We start from the raw sequence: 18,308 nt of genomic DNA, 5'->3' as shown, positions 1-18,308 counted from the left end.
CTTATGGTTTTACAGACTTTTATCATTACTGTCTATTCTCTGGGCTGAAGGGTCATGATCAATTCGTAGTTACCTGACAGGAGCTGTCTTAATGATTTTATCATCCATTCTCCAATCTGGTGCTCTTGTGCGGCTGCCAGTGTGATCTCACAGATTAGATTTAAAGCGTATGGCTAGATCAGTTCTGTCAGAGTTTCAGCAGTACAGATAGCATCTCCTTACAGAACTCCTGCCAATCTTGTTTCTTTTGCAGAAATGATAAAATTGATTATATCCTAAATGAGCATCTCTCTACAGGTCTTCATGCCCTGTTTTCTTCTGGGATGAGAAGCAGAAATACACAGATCTTCCAAACTAATGCTGGAAGACGAAGGGGGTGATGATGGGACCTTGCTACCATACTGTGTGTCAATTAACAGAATATTTAATTTTTTAAGAATCTGCCACTGAAATGGCACAGTCACCTACTATGTCTAGTTCTATAACTTGCACTACCTCAGCCTTTCATTCTATCTCTATTCATGTGTTGGTTTCTACCTTATCCTTTGTTCATAAGCTGTTTGGGACATGTACAGCTCTTAGCTGCATGAGGCCAGTATAAGCTCCAACATAAATAAAAAAATTACTAACAATTATTTAACCAGTTGATTGTTTCTCTGTATTCAATGGAACTTCTGTAGCCCAGGAGCTTCACCTACTCCTTTGAGGCTTAGCATGTCATTTCCCTTCCTGCTCTAGGATATTACACTGTCACTTCCCCACATCCTCAGTCAGCCAGTCAGCCAATTCCCTGGTTATTTATAGTGTGGAAAGGGATGATACAGATAGTGTAAATGTTATTCAAATAATAGCAGAAAATTGCTTGTGATTTTACCAAAATGATGCTGCACACAAATATTGTCAGCTCTGATCAATTCCATATTTTATGGTTGATAATACTTAATGTCTTTCCATTTGCAGATTGTGATCTTAAACCTGTGCAGCTTTAACTAACTTAACACAAAGATACCCTTAAGCCTTGAAGGCTGACATGTTACTGATGCACCATGCTGTGCATAAGGGTAAACCATTTAGGAACTGGTTTTGTGGTGGCAAGAAAGCAACTTCAAGTGTAGGTCATGACATCTCAGTGCTGTCTCACGTAAGCCTGTATACAAAAATCATTCTGTCCTTTCCAGATGTTGAGCAATAACGATATAATGAAAGCTTATATAAATATATGCTTATAAGTTGTTATATATGTGTCACTATTGCTACTTTTGCCATAGGTGTTTAGAAGGGATGGTTGGCTATTGGGCAACTTCTAACTGTGTTTTAAAAGGTGTCTTTTAATGCACTTTTTAAAGGACTGATTTTTCACTGGCAGCCGTGAGGAATTCTTCGATATTCTCCTGTTCGCTTTTCGGTTATCCCAGGAACATGGGACAATTTTTCAGCTGTTTTTAGTTAAACAAACATATGTGCCTAAGCATCCCCGTCTTGGTCATGACTGTGCTGTGGTAGGGAATAAAGAGGTGGTCCAGATCCCAAGTTGGTAACTGTCTAAATCAGAAGACTGAACACAGATAGACGTAGGCAAGCAAACATACAAATACAAACTACATTGGAACAACAAAATTACTTCTTCTGGTAGGCAGTTAGGATTCTATTAGGCCAAAATGCTTTGAAGAAATTGTTGTATGCTTTGCTGACATGAAAGCTTTTGAAGGTATACCATTGGCTGTACTGGCTACATTGAAATATCTGTGGTTCTTTTTAATCACCTAGTGTTGCCATGGAGTAGTTGGAGGATAAATTAATCCATGGAAACAGCTTTGGAAATGCTCTATGGCAGAACACAGCTGCATTTTATGGTGAACATGATGAACAGGGCTGAACTGTGTCCTCTGCTGTAGGCTTGGTGTGTGTTGTTTGCCAGGGTAACACTGGAGTTTCTTGAAGAGTGTTTAAGAAAGGTCAAGAAAAGAACTGTTGAAATATTGGATAAGATATTCCAGCAGGGCTCTTTGAATTTAGCCAGTAAACTCTGCTGAATTGCCTGTCTAAAAATATAATCTTTCATGTTAAAATTTAGTAACACTCAATTGTGTGTTCTGGTCCAGATTTTTGCAAGTAGCAGACAATGAGAGATGAGAAATTTCACCTAAGCAGGAGGACTTCTGGTAGAAGAATGATTAGACAATAAAGTTTCTTAATGGTGTGACAGGATTGTGTCTTATGGACACATGCCATAAGAAGACAAAGCTGCATCAGCCAGAAAACCCCTTGGTAGCTTTCAGAGAACAGTAAGATGTGCATTGTTTGAGAGAAAGGTACAGGAGGATCATATCTTCATCCTAAGCCAGTTTTGCAGCAGCTACAGCCAGTCCTGGGGAATGGGAAGAGGGAAAGAGCAATAACACTCTAATGGGATTCTGAAGAACCCTGGTCATGAACACAGAAATAAGTAATGCAGAAACAGTTCCTCATTTTTAAAATTATAGTTTCAGCAATGATATCTTACTAGAACTCTCTAGTGGTTTTCTTGCACTATGTACCACCTGAACTTAGTCTGTAAGTTCGTTAAGTCAAGGGCAGTCTTTGTAAGGACTCCCCTTTCTGAGCTAGGACCACTGAACACTGTTTTAAGACAAGTGGTAAATTTAAAAATGCAGAAGATGCTGATTCTTTGATAAGCTGATCTGCAGCCATTTCATTTGGGTTATCTCTATAAATTTGTTAGTAAGAAAGTTAACGTTATATCCTTTAGAACATTTCTTTTTCATACACAGGACCTCATTAGCGGAGGTTTGGTAATGACAGTGGAGGTCTGTCTTGCCATTAATGTAACGGCCTCCAGGGAGCAACCAGGGACACCTCAGAGGTATTCTTGTGTAACGGGAGAAATGTAAAACGTGAAGCTAAACTCTTGTGGACGGTCTAGTCACCTGGATTTGTTTCACTTCTACCCGCTGCATTAGGGACCTCACCAGATCGTTCATTAGGGTCTTACGGGATGGCTGCTTGTAGTGGGAGAGGAAAAAAAATATCTTTGGGACCTGAAACCCTCGCACAGTCCAGGCTCACTGTACTAGCATCGAGCTAGGAACCCTTGTACCTGTGGCTGTTTTCATTGACACGGTTTTATTGTTCATCACCTTTGAGAATAAATCAATGGCTGCTTTTTCCCACCCCCCCCACCCCCCGAACAATATTTATCTTTAGCAGTTTTAAACCAAAGCCTATGGAAGGCAATTAACACTGATGTCAGTGAATTTGGCGCTGGGGCCAAATGTCTGTACCCCAACAGAAGAAGGTGTACTTGCTGTCTTCTGCTGCTTTTGTGCTGTGGTGGAAATCTTGTAGATGTTCTGCACACATGGGCAGGACAAAGCATGGCAGGGGGAGAGCTGTCCTGAGGTTAGTTATGGCTATAACCACTTAAGTTTAATTCATTGTAGCCTAAGCATTAGAGCCCGTCCTTGGTTTCTAGTACAATCCACATGCCAACAGTTGCTAAATTTTTATCCTATTTATGATGGTAAATGCCTTAACCTGGATTCTGTGACTTTTGCCAACCATAGGACCCAAGTCCTAGTGTCATGATTCTCTTTTGAGGCCAAATTAGAGACCTTGTCCAGAGCTAACTGCCAGGCTTAGCTCGTACGCACTGGTCTTTGTGTTTTCCTCCCATGTCCACACGACACTCGTGGTGGCTAGTCTCATGTGTCCACCAAGGGCCGGCACTTGAGCAAGCCACAATTATGGCAGCATATTCACTGCCAAAACAGATGTCCCTGTCTCCTCTGTGGAGATTTGGTCCACAGGCCAGAGCCAACCCATAGGCCTCCAGCTGGCCTTTCTGGTTTAGACCTTTCAAAAAGCTCCAGTTAAACAAATAATTGCTATATAATGAATTAAAAGCTCTGACCTACAGTTACTTACAGAAAACATTAACTTCCAGGGTCAACTGAAATTTAAGAATATAATACGGAAAGATAAATCTGTTTCTGACACAAAGACCAAGAAAATGTGTGAGGAGGTTTAGTGAATGAGAAGATAGAAAATGGTCCCTTCTGAGCAGAAAGTAAAAATAATATAGTGGGAAACAAACTTTTTCCTTAAAAGTCTGCAGTTTCTAACCTGCTGGGAAAGAGAAAATGCTCTAAATTCTTCCCTGGTTAAAGTGTTGTAGCAGAGGGGGAAGATACTGACCAAAGGGACACAGAGGGTCCTGCATTTGACATTTATGAGTGGGAGGCAGGATTACCAGATGTTCATAAAAGCGCAGCTTCCAAATTGAGTTCCATGAAGCCAAATATCTCATTTCATTTGGTTTTCTGTTTCCCCTATTGACTGAGTTACAGCAAGATCTACCAAGAGGATAATCGCATACTGGGTGGGGGGCTGGGTTCAGAGGAAAGAGGGCTTTTCAGTCTCTGACTGCAGTTAATCCTCAAGCTTTTATGTGACAAAGTACAGGAGACCACAAGCTGGGGTGGATGTATCTCCACATACGACCTATGTACAAGCTTATGTCAGCCCAAGGCAGAGTATGGTCAGACCTCGCTTGGAGAAAGTCAGCTCAGGTACCAAATCAAGTCAGTATAATATTTGTCATAGTTTTTTCCTGTTACCCATAATGGGGCATCTGGAGGGACTGGACTTCACCCACGCTACTGTCCTTGGTGTTTTCTCAGTGTCTGAAGCTGCACATCCTCCCTGTCTAGGCAGCAGGTTGGAGACACCAGTGTTCTTCATCCTTGGAACAAAGACACTCCGAATTTCTGGATCCCACTCCAGAGGCCTGGCTCCTAAATATCAAACATTGCAGCCCATTACTTCTAGGCTCCTAAATTTGTTTCCAAATCTGACTGTAAGCAGCTCTGAGATCTAAACAGTGGTTTTATTTAGCAGCAAGACAGATGGTCTCAGTGTCTTTTGCTACCTGATGTACGAGGGATCTATTAAAGCACTTGGCATTGCTTTGCATCATGCGGAAGCAAGGAAATGATTTCACTAATGCAACTCCACACCCCTAAAAACTAGAGCAGCCACACACACAGACCCCATCATCTCCCCCTGCTCTTCTGTCCCTCACATGGAGGGAGGATCCCACAGGGATCTTCTTATGGGGATCTGAATAACACCTACAGCCTTGAGACAACTAGCTGCACTGGGACTACTGTCATCCCAAATTCCTTTATTATAGCCCATTGCAATTAAGCATTTGTGCATATGCATATGCACATATGTATGACACACTGTGCTTGAAGACATCTTCCTTTGTGTATTGCTAGTCCCTAGATCACAGGATTTAAACTGTCTCTTCTGCCTCTTTAAACAGACACTGTTCCCTGTCGTTTCTCTAACAGCTGTGGGCTGCATCCTGCCAGCTGTTCGGTAGATGTCTGGATCAGCTGTTAGGGCTGCATGTTGGCTGGAGCTGGAGTGGGGCCTCTTGGCTCAGCTACAAATGTCTTCACATATCTCGGTCAGAGCTACTCCTAAACAAGCCTTGCATTAGCTCTCAAGATGAAGGAAGGAGTTTTGAAGTGAATTAATCATCTCCATGGGAAAATAAGGAAAGGAAAAGAATCGCTAAGATGATGGATTGCTTTGAAAATGAGTTTGGGTTGTGTGTGTATGTGTCATCACAGATGTATTTCTCACATCTGTGCAACAAATGTTAGGTATTTCAGGTAGGAACCCTGGTTTGTCAAAGGCCAGCAAAACAAGGTTGGTGGAGATTTAGTGCTGAATTTCCAAATCCAGTGAAATGGGACTGGTAACAATATCATCAACTGCTTTAAATCACCTTAGTTTATTACATGCAGTCTTTGCAAAACCTGGGTTGCAGGCTAGTCAGAGAAGAATGGGAATGAGGCAGAAGGCAAAATGGGGCCTTCCAACTTCAGCTGGAGTATAAAGTCCGAGACAGAGCTGTAATGACTGAGAGCACAGGTGAAGCAGGCCAGCTGCCTGCTCCTCACAATACTGTGAGACTCCACCACTGTGGAATTCATCAGGTACCAAGAAACAGTGTGTCGTTGCACAGGTAGCCTGGAAAACAAGAATCGAGTGTAAGCCAGGATGGTGACCATTTTCTGATGATTGTTTAAATCCCACCATTCTTAATAACTTTGCTACTTTGCCAATGCATTCACTTAATGTGCTTACCCTAGAGCTGCGAACTGCCTCCCAAGGCATCCCCAGGTGTCTAAAGCATAGGCTGATAACTCGCCAGCTGTCATAACACTTCTGACAGCTTCCTTGATGCAGTTTAAAGGCTGTCAGTACAAATCTCTGCGCCGTGTTGGAAAATGGCAATGTGAGGACTGCAAAACCTATGCTCAACGCAATATGAACATCAGTTACCAAGGACTGGCTTTCTCAAATTCAGACTAAATTATTCCTGTCTCTGTCATATTATTCACATCCATTGCTAGCAGGAGGTGAAAGGAGTCACTGCTTCCCCTCTCAGAACTGGAAGTTGCCTTCAGATTGCAGGCCCTCCCATATATATAGGATAACAACTCCTGGTCAGATGTGCCAGCGCTTGTCCATCCTTAGTCTGTGGGTTTTGTGGCAGAGAGTTGAGATCTGGGAGCTCTCAGCTCTGCCATGCTGGGAGTTTCTTCAGGGGAGAATGGAGGTGGGGATGAGTGAGCCTGGGAGAGATTGGGTTGGGGATTCCTCTTTCATTTTTCCTTTTTCTCTCCTCCAAAAGGTAGGTGCGTGCCACTGTGCCTGTGCCAACATAATCCAGCTCTGAGCAGGGCTGAAAGCATCAGTGGCGCTGCCTCATTTGTGAGCACATGTGCATCTGAGAGTTACCGCCTGCTGGAGTCCCTGTGTGCTGGGGCGTCACCCACACCAGTGAGGCAGGTCCAGCTTGTTCTTTCCCCTCTCTCTTTACCGTGGAATGCAGATGTGGCACCAGGCCTTTTTCTCCAGGGGAAGCATTCTGCGTGGACAAAGCAGGGTGGAGCACTTGTCTTCAACACTGGGCAGAGATGGGAGGGAAGGTTAGCAGAAGGCAAAGGAGGAGAAAAAATATCTCCACTCTCTCCATTTTTTATTGTTTTGTTGTTGTGGTGGTTGCTGATTTATGTCTGTCTGTCTTCAAGCTCTTCTAGGCAGGGACTGTTTTACCCTCCACGCTCATGCAGTGCTTGAGGCTGCAGCTATGCTATCGTAATGATAGTGGGATTAAATGTGAAGCTTTAATATGTGACATATCAAGCAAGCCTGTGTACATGCAGAAATCACCAGTGAATGCATGTGCAGGAAGATCTGTGTGAACATGCTAAGTATTATCTGAGCAAGAAGGGACCTATGGAGAATGGACTTGTTGGAAAGCAGGATAGTAGCAGAGCCCATGCATGCGGCCAGAAGGAAAACAAAGAGGCTCTGGGAGTTGAATAAAGCTCATTGTTTTCCTTCCACTGGATTTTTTTATTTTTATATTTGTTTCTAGTGGCAGACACACGAATGTGCGAGGCCCTTTTAAACCCCAGTCATGTTACAGACAAAGCAACTGGACAGAGATGAAGGGAAGGATGATGCCTCACAAGCAAGTCCAGTGGCAATTCTTCACTTCCCAGTAGAACAGGTTTTAAATCTAGAGGTTATATACTTACACGTGTGTGGGTGCATATATAAAAAAGAGGTATTCCAGGTGCTTTCCTTTATGTAAACATGAGCTCTATCCAAGCATCTGCTGGATCAGAGCCAGCGAAGTGAAAGAACGTAATGAGGAAACATGCAGAGGATGATGCTTTTAATCCTAGCAAACTTTTCATTCTTCTGATTTTCTCAGCCCTGAACCCTCCCAGCTAGCATTTATCCACTTATCGTCTGCTCACAAAATGAGCTTTCCCCCAGTTCTTCAAACGAAAAACCTCTCTTCCACCACCAGAGCCTGACTTTGATCTCTGGGCTCTGCAGGGCACTTACCCAGACAAAAGTGCATTCAGAGATGTACACACCTGTTCATGCCTTAACATTCCACATCTGGTTATTTCATACTACATCAGCTGTATTCCTCCGTCTCTCACTGCCTCTTTCTCTCAGAGCTGGCACTCCCAGCTCCTCCACGTGCAGAGCACAGCTGAACCAGAGCTATGGTGACTTTCTGATCCTAATGCCTGGGCACCACTGCCATTTCTCCCCCCGCTGATTAGCACAGCATTTCTGCAGGCTCAGAAGGGGCTGCCACAGCATGTTTTCTCCCTGTCCTTTCCCCACCACGCATGTGCACATCATTGCATGTGCATATCTGGGTGTTAGATTGGTGTGTTTCAGGAACAGGCCTCTGTGAGCTTTTCAAACAGGGACCGGGAGGATCTTGTACATGCATTTGAATAGTTTGAATGAAAAGACACCCAAAAAAGTTTGGGTGAAAATGCTTATCCTGACTTTAAACAGAAGGGCATTAGGGCACTTCCCTATGTGTCAGCTAGTTCCAGAAGATAAACACCAACTATCACTGCATGAAACAGAAGATAAGTGTTAAAAGACAGCGAAGGAGCCAGGGGTGGGTGGCCTAATCCTTCAGCTGTTTCTTCCAGGTCTCCATAAGTGTTCCCACTCCTGTGTTTTCAGAGATTTTCATTCAAGACTCGTCAGCAGCCTGATAGCATTTCATTATCAGGTCTTTTCTCAATGTCTCCTCTTACCTTCAAAAACTATAAAAAGAGAGATTTCCTCTCTCTTTCTTCTTTTCTGCTTCCACATGACCTCCAGTTACACATTTTCATCTTATGGATGCTGGCATAATGGCTTAATGGAGCTGGCAATGGCACACTTTTGGTAAGCAATCATTTTCATGACTTCCTATATAAATCAGTGAAGTTTAGTAACTGCATAATTAATCTGTGTCATGTCACTGAAATAACTGTTTATTTTTGGCCATTGATATCTCTTCCTTGAGTTGCTGTTTTCCAGTACCTCCCTAAGTAAGATGGTCCTTGCCCAGTGAAATTTTCCAAATTAAAAAAAAACACCAAACCAGAATGTTTCAAGAAATAATCACATTTATAAGTCTTTGTTACTTCTCTGTTATGACTGTAGCTTCATATCCAAGGTTTTGCCCACCCTCATATTTGCAGTCGCGTTGGCACACTGACTCCTGTTTGGAAGATCAGCCCTGAGTTTGTTTCTTTGCCAGTTCTGAGTTTTTCTGCAGTTTTCCACTATGTTCTCCAAGAATTTCAAGTGGCACAGTCATCTCAACAGCTGGTCCTCTGAGTGCACTTTCATTTAGACATGTGTTTTTCCAACTGTTTCGAATCAAAAAACAACACCTTTTACAGGAAGTCTTAGGACAATTTTATGCAATGCTGCCCCAGTGGCATGTCATTTGAAAGCAAATAAGGATCAGGCTAAACACTGAAACCACTCTTATTTCTCCCATTTTGTTTGCAGCTGTGGGAATGGCATGTTTGTTTTATGTTTATATTTTTGCAGTCATGTCATGGATTATCTTGCTGAGGGTTATGCACCACCACTGGTCAGTGAGCTACCAACCAAATATATCAATCTAAATCAGATTTCTAAACATTTTTCTTTTCATATGCTTTATTCTTCTAGAAAGAGCTGTTCTTAAACAGACCACAGAGTTACGTTTATCTCCTTCTTCTTTTTTTCAGAGTGTTTCCAAAAGTTGGACATTTTAAAATTACTGTTATCAGGAAGGGAGATAAAATTCCATAAATAAAATCTTTGTAACTCAGATGTGCTGGAAGAAATAATATGGCTTTGACAGCAGGTCATCTGTGTGAGGACATCGCTATAAAAAGAAATCTTCCCTAACTAGCTTCAGCACAATCTACATCTGTGAAACTCTTAGAATGGAAAAAAAACACTTTTCTTCCTGTGAGAAAAACACAAGAATACAATTGAGCTGAAGGATTTTCACAGGTATTGACTCACAAAATCAGTACCTTGGAAATTATAAAAATACACTTACTGGAGTCTCACACTTGAAATGTTTTGACAGAAAACACGTGAGCAGTTCCTGGAGCTGGACATGTGCTCACCCCTCTTACCAAAGCAGGTTTTCAGTCTCTATTCAGAGCACTTTTCTTTCCTGGTGAGGCTAACGATACAGCCTGATCCCTACCTGGAGAGAATCCAGTCCTGCCTGCAGACGACAGGGCAAATTGCAGTGAGCTCCTCTTGACCTTCCATGACAGAGGTGGTGGGTGGTGGGTTCCCACAGATTACTTGGGGTAGGTTGGAAATATCACTCGGGCTGTGTAGGAATTGGCAGAGGTCTCCCTGGACAGCCACCAGGGTGGTGGGGAGGAGCTGACGGCTCTGGAAGAGAAAGCCTGAGCTAGAGTTTGTTTTGCCTTTCCTAAAGGAGCTTAACTGTGGGATGAGAATGACAGTGAGCTGATACGGATGAGTAGCTTGTCTTCTAATGCAAGGTAGGGTTTGTTTTTTATCCCGTTTGCAAATACACACAAAGGAAAAAGGTGCTGCAGGTCAGCTGGTGGAGGGGCAGAATTATTTGCAGGAGATCCCCTTGCAACAACAGCAGACATGTTTCAGTGGATGACCAACAAGAAGCTGCCACCCTGGCTTCCACTAATCCTTTATCACTGAAGATCTTGCTTATTTGTATTTACTTTAACCGAATCCTTATCAGTGGGGGAGCAACTCCTGAGGTATCAGCCAGTCTCCTGTTAAAGGCTGTACGTTGTGCTGGGACTGGGGATGCAAACGTAGGCTACAAGGCTGTCAAGGAAGCCAAGCCATAGCAGGCGGAGATCAAAGAGTCTGGGACTCTTATGCAGCACCCTGCTCTACAGATTGTACTGATGGCACACAGAAAGCAGTCTGAAATCAGGGAAAGGCCTCAGCGGGAGGGGGAGGAAGGTTTGCCTTTCCCTCCTCTATAAACTATTGTTGCACTTCAGGGATCTTTGATCTCACTACAAGGGATGGAAGGGCGGGAGGTACTGGAGGACTCTTTGTGGCTCTCAATGCTATCTCAGGTCTTCATCTGAGATGCAGCAATGAGTTTAATTCAAAGACAAATCCTGTGAACTCCATGTGTGTTCCTAGCCCCAGAATCAAAGATGTTCTCAAACAAGCATAAATTACAAAGCACCACGGAAAAAGGGAGTGAAGTTACACTGCTGTTAGCAAAGTTAGAACCTGATACTTCTAATAATTTTATTAGCTTCATATTGTAATTCCTCCCTAAAACTTTTCTCTTCATTGTAGACAGAGGACAGACAGTGTTGCCTTTTTATCTAGCCCGTTTTCCTTGATGTGATGGGAGTGGCAGTGATGTCAGTGTAATGCCCTGAAGAGTAATAATGAAGGTTTAAAAAAATGCAGTAACACAAAGGAATGCAGTGCTGTGACCACAGCTGGTCTGCAGCTCCTTATCCCCTGTAGAAACTTGGGCAGGGAAAGGGAGGGGGAGGGTTTTTTGCTATATTTTCCAGACCCTATAATCAAGATCATGAAACCAAAAGGGTACAAACTTCATAGATGTAGGTAAAGCTGAACAGCAAAGTTTGAAGATAGATCAGGACAACCAGATGAAGAACCCCTCAGCTGCATCAATCAATTGCATTTACATGGGCAAGTCTCCGTCCCCCTAGTCGCACACTTTTGCAGCTAGGGCAAAATTTAATGGGGCACGCTCACGATCCATGTCCATTGTGCCAGACACTCACTCTGAGCCAACCTTCAGGTGCATTGGAGGGTGTGATGGAATTGGAGGGTGATAGCTGCTGAGCAAGAGACACCTAGCAGCATCTCATGGCTGGTACCAGACTGAGACTGCAAACCAGTGTTGTGGCCATCTGACCTTATGCTGCTATTTCACACCCGAAAAAAGATACCTGAATACATGATGTGTGTGTATATGCTGCAAACGCATCTGGAAAATGCATTTTGCTTTTGACAACCCTGGCTTATGTCAGAGAAGAAGTGCTGGAGCAAAACAGTTTCAGCTGTTTGCAGAAACTGGTAGGGAGCAGTGGTGCAATAAGCTCCTAGTTCTGCAAGGTGCGGAAAATCCAATGTGAGCTTCTTAGCTTCTTCCATTTCTATTGACTGATAAGAACACAGGGCACTCAGAACATGGCAAAAAGGGCTTGGTATGACTCAGATCAGTAGTTGATATTCCCTAAAATTTGTAAAGGTTTGGATTCCTGCCTAAAACAATAAAAAACCTGAGATCAAGCTTTATTCCAGTTCTTTCATGGATATGCTATACCTTTAGAAGAGAAATGAGGTGCTTCCTTTAATCAAATCAGTGCGTCTTTTTGGAGCTGTGATTTCAGATGAGTCCTTTGCTTCAGACAGATGAAGGAGGAGTATTCATGAAATCAAAGTCTCAGACATCTAAGATCCTCAGAAGAATGTTCAACCTTCCATTAACTACAGCAGCAGCCTTAACTCCAGAATTACGGTAAGTGAGTGTAAATCCTATTAGGTGTAAATGCCCTTGAACTGAGGGAAATTAGCAGCCCACAAGGAGCCTGAATGAAATGGTCCCAAGTTACAGATGCACTTGTGCAGTGTGACTCTAACTGCAAATCAATTTTTGGATTTTCATGAGAGGCAACTAAGCTCATAATGACAGCTTCCAAGGGCACAAGTATGGGACTTGGCTTGCCAAGAGAAAGCAACTTACGTCGTCAGTAGTACTTGAGAATGGGGGGGTGGGGGTGTGGGGGGGTGGGTGTGGGGTGTGTGCCTACTATTAAGATGCACCACAGTTCTCCATGGAGACAAAATAAGAAGCCAGCTATCTCCCACTGATAGTGGTAGGAAGTGATATTATCAGAATATGGTGAGATCACTCTCCCTGATCCCTAGCCACACAGCAGCTGCTGCAACTTGCTGGCATGTACCTAGAATCACTGGAAAACCTATGGCCAACAGCTGGCACCTTTAGAACCTATTATTCCCTTTGCTACCTCTGCTGAACTAGAGCTTTCTGGAACATTATGAATTAATTCCCAACAGTTGTGAATCCTGCATAATTCATTTATTCATGTGGCTGTAAAAGGCATTAAAATTTAAGAGTCTGAAATAAAAATGAGTGTAATTGCACCTGTTTTTAGATTCCTTCCCATTCTGCTCTACCGTTTCATTTTTACTGCCATTTAAATGGCACAATGTTTAATTGAAAGCTCTGAATTGCTGATTGCTGTTAGAATGCAACTTCTCAGTGGGGAAAAATACACCCTTTGTAAATTATTTGGAAATGAAGTGGTATCTTTGCTATGCACAAGCTCAGATACAGATGTGGAAAACCAGAATTAGAGCTGTGATAGTGCCCATAATTCCTGGCTTAATGAAGATTCATAGGACTGTTTTTAGTGAGCAAACTGTGTGAACCCTGTGAGAGCTCTGTCATGTGTGGGGACACAGGGCACACATTTCACCAAGACTCCTCCCATGCTGGGTTAATAAATAATCAGAAACCCTTAGAAATATATTAATTTGTTTAATCGTAACTTCGGAAATTGAACATCACAAACTTCTGAAAAAAAAAAAAGGCAATTAAACATAAATCAGACATAAGATAACTTGGGAAAGCTGCACACTATAGAACTGAATCCAGCCAAAGGGCTGTTTTTCATACCACATAAGTGATGCTTTACACATGCAGCACAGTATATGAGGCACTGCTGGTGCAAATTGCCGTACCCAGAGGAAATAAGGTAGCTCTCCCCTAGGAAGAGCAGGAAAAAGGAGGTGAGGGCAACTGAGGGAGCTCATGCTGTCAGTGATACACCCATGATCAGGGAGCTAAATGGCGAGTTTATACAGTGATCTCAGCATGCCACCTCCAGAGGCTTTCCCAACAGAACAGTGGTCTGTGGAACAGGCTCCTTTCTGCCAAACGTCAGCTCTAGCGAGAATTTTACTTGTTTTGGGATCAATTGTAAAGGAATGACAAAGTGTAAGACTCAAAGGATAACCTTAAAAGAGGACATGTCCAGTAGGGACAATTGGGGTGAAATACACGGTGTTTGTGCTCAGGATTCCCTGCACACTCCTGCTATTATTATGATAGAATGGAGCTGTTTGGGTTCATTTTTCACTTCATTCCTGATCCAAAATTTTGGCCAACATTTGAAAAAACAATGGACACCTGAGCTGGGTTTCAAGTTGACTCTGATTAGCCTGTGGTTTTAATCATTCCTTCATTCTTGCTAAATTTGTGCCTGAAAAAAAAAAAAAAAAAAAAGCACAAAATTCAATGCATATCCGTTGTTATACATTTTCTTTTTAAATTTAGAAATATCGGGTTCACCTGTATACAAACCTGCTGGAGAGGGCATAGGAGGTAATATTTCTTGATAGTATCTCTGGGAAATAAAACTGCTGATACTTTCGCATAGCTCTGGTTTCCAGCCACTGTTACATTTTAATGATATGATCAATAACCATCTAGATAGAAGGGACATTTCCTACCACACAAAAATACAATAGCTTGAAACATGAGAAGTGGTTTCTGCATCCCTTTAACTGGTGGTTAACCTCATCGAATTACTGCACCTGCCAAGACTGTGAGAACTAAATACAGCTGGTGTCAGCGTCTGGCCAACTGAACCCAACCCTATGTTAATTTGAGCAGATGTAAGCAACCACATGGTAGATTCTGGCACAATGTGATGATACTGTGCCTCATCACAAGCTGGAGTCATCAGTCCCAAGGTGCAGAAACCAGGGCAAGATACAGCTAATTGCTTCTCTCTCCTTGCTGAATCCAGCCCTGACAAATCCACAAAATCAAGGAGTAATTCAGGCTGGAAGGGACAGTGTCCAGGAAGCTTGAGGGGGGTCCCAGAGGCTACTTTCACCTTAAGGCATCTCAGAGCAGTTAAGTTGTCAGACAGAGACAAAGAAAGAAGAAAGAGCCTTAGGGGATACCTTGTCTAGGCGTCTGCTAATCAGAAGCACTGTACAAACGATAAAACAATACCCCAGTATTCCAAAGGGCAGGGGACAAAGTAAGTCAACTCAGAAGTGTAAGAACAAAGAAACCATGATCTTGGACACTGGCAGGCAAGGAGAGTTTTGAGAAGGAATGTGATGAAGAAATGAAGTAGTTAAGCAGATATAATTTGAGGAGAGGTCCTATCTGGCATGCTGCTTTTGTTGTATTTGTGTTTCATTTTGCTTCTTTCAGCAAAGGAGCTTCCTTGAAAACTAAGCAAGAGGGTGAAGGAGAACAAGAGAACTCCAGGGCAGCACCCTTTATTTCCTTCCATGCCTTACCCCAAAATGACCTGTACTAATTCTTTTAGCAAGCGCCACATAAAATACCAACCTTCTTAAAAGGAGTTTCTCCTGAACCTCTTGCATGGTCCCAAGAATATCTTGCTTGTCCTACACTGAGCACAAGATGTCCAGGAGAGGGATGCTGAGCTATACAGACCTTTATTTTGACTCTGCATGCGGTTCAACTCCCATTGTCTCTTCTAAGAGCTCATCATACTTAGATTTTTGAAGCCTGGAACAGAAACCTCTTACTGAATGCAAGGAATGCAGCCAGCCTGTCCCTCATCCTCCAGTACTGCATTATCTCCTGTATTATTTTTGTGGCCTTTATTCAGTTTTAAATGGCGTGAATGTAAGGTTATCAAATCCCTAAAGTACCCTCAGTTCTGTAGAAGACAAGGGAATGAAAAAATATACACTTACACGGCAACCCGTACTCACAAAACATATGGGTACATACACAGACATGTAAAGCCTTCTACCAGATGTTTAGAATTACATGGTTACTCTGTGAGATGTAGTTTCTTATATATATGTATATATATGCAGAATATGTAGAGATATGAGGCATAAATAATATAGACATAATAGGAGGCATCACTGAGAAAATTCAGATAAAAGGAAACAGAATTGTCTGTGTTTACACTTCACATGCATGATTATTTTTTTTTTTTAATGTTTCTGAATTGCAGCCCTTAAGCAGTCATCCATACATAACTTCCTTCCTCTGGCCATGCATACAATAGGGAGCATGCATAACATGGATGCGAATCCTTATCGCCCATTCTTCTCGTACAGAATCCCATGACCACGTAGTTTACAGTTAAAATGTTACTCAACACTATTTTAATGTCTAACTTTTTATGAATACTGAGGCTGTATGTGCTTTGCCTGAGCAGGAGAATCCTCAGGATTATGTCTTACTGAAGAGATGCAAATCACTGCAATGTAGTTATAAGGTGACACCTAATAACAAGGATGTTATTTCACAGATTGCCATACTTTGGCTAGGACAACGTCTGAATGAGGTATAAGACACGTATAATGCGACCAGAAGATGTCCTGAGGTCCCTGCCATCCTGAATTATTCTATCATGTGATCTTATAATTTTAGGTAACAAAGAGCTAAGCTGGGTGACTGCAGCATGAAACCAAAGAATGGTTCCTTGCATATCTGTCTCCTTGTGCTTTACCCTCATGTCTTACCCCAAAATGACCTGTACTATTACTATATGCTCCCATTATTTTCTACGTTCTCTTTTTCTGCTCCCCTGCAGAGTAATCTTGCAGGTTTTCTTAACTGGGATTTTTCAGGTAGGGGAGAAGGTCTATGAGAAATGGAAGTTTCATGACAGGTTTGGTGATAAACTTCCTCTTAGCTGCTCTGGAGCTATGTCGGAATGAGTTAAATATTTTCCATCCTCAGCAGTCAGGAATTAAGAGGAGGAGAGCCAGATTCTTAGATGTTTGTTTCTGCTCCCCATGCCCACCTTTGGCGTAGCACTGGTACCACCAGTGCAGGAAGCAGCTTAGGTTACTCTGCTCTATGGATGGCTCTGTGCCCCGATCTCCCAACTGACACCTTAGCAGTCAATCACACCTATGTTTTAGCTCAGTCTATAAATCTCAGCCACATAAGGTGGTTAGACCACAGTAGAAGAGGAAGTTTCTTAATGTACCATCATGGAACAAAGTCACATTCTGGAGTGCTTCCAGAAAGGCCGTAGACAAGTATAGTCTTATAGTCCTTTTCATCTAAGGTGTTAACCAGAAACATGAGAAACCAACCTGCCTCTAAAGCAGGTCGATTAAACTTTTCGGGTTGACCTCAGGCCATTAGATGAAAAAGCAAGTCCAATATTTTGATACCACTGAAATTTCAGACCTGCCACTCAGTTTCTGCCTACCCTGAAGGCACCAAAGTCTTTATTTTCCAGGGAAGTCCCTCCAGCACCTACATTTCTTTTTCTAATGATGTGCAAAGTGACCTGGTGATCTGCAAATCCTCATCTGCATTCACAATTTTCATACCAGGCTCTGTCCCTGCACCTCTGAGCCCAAGGGGGTGCACACTCTGACAGCAGGGCTGATGCCACTTCTGTCCTCCATGGCCCGGTAGTTACAGCCTGTCCCCACACCAGGAGGAACACAGCTTTTCACTCTTCCAGGCCAAAGCAGGAACACGATACTATGACTCAGCTCTAGGAGAGTTCTTGGAACCCAGACTATTATTTTCCCTTCTTGAGGCTGTACAAGTTCATGTAATGTAAGAAAGCATTCAGGAGGCCACAGGGAGTAAGAGAACGACATCCTAACAGCTGTGTTCCTTAACTGACGTCCTAACAGCTGTGTTCCTTAACTGAATTGGTGGGGTCCAGATGTTACCGGGGTCTGATTCTGGACAAAATGGAACTCTTCCAGGACCGTAGTTTTCACTCGCTTTGGAGATAGGAGACCTGACACTCAAGCCCTGCTTGAAATCAGAGGTTGGATTTGAAGCTCTCCTGTCTATGAAGAGCTAAATTGGCCTTTATGAAAAAACAGTTTACATTTCTCTTACTTCTGGCAGCTATTTTACAAAGACAGGATTTAAGCCTAAGCTCCTTCTTACTGTCTTTACAATCAGCTCAGCAGCGAGCTGAGCATGCAGCGTAGCTTGCTGCCTATTCCTGTTCACACTCCGCTGCAGAGAGCAAGTCTGTGAACTGGCCTCCAATTCTCATCCTTAAAACAGAAATACTGGCAATTTTCTGCCTCTCATGGATGTTGAGAAGGAAAACAGTAGTATGACCTTACACTATATTAAGACCACGTAAGTATCTAGAAGATGAGGAAATTTTTTGGTTTTCGTAAGTGGTGCTGCCTGGTTAGATACTCAGCTAGCACCAAGTCTGGACTACTTTAGACAACACAAACCTTAATTTATTGTACATTAGGATTTCTATGCTATCCTGCAAAAAAAATACTAATCTATAAAGAAAAGGAAAGTAGCAAAAAGTACTTATCAGATAACACATATTAAATGTTGCCACAACATTAGGCAAACATGGATTAATCTCAAA

This window comes from Falco punctatus, assembly GCF_963210335.1.
Source record: "Falco punctatus genome assembly, chromosome: 3".
NCBI classification, from domain to species: domain Eukaryota; kingdom Metazoa; phylum Chordata; class Aves; order Falconiformes; family Falconidae; genus Falco; species Falco punctatus.
This window is presented reverse-complemented; position numbering follows the sequence as displayed.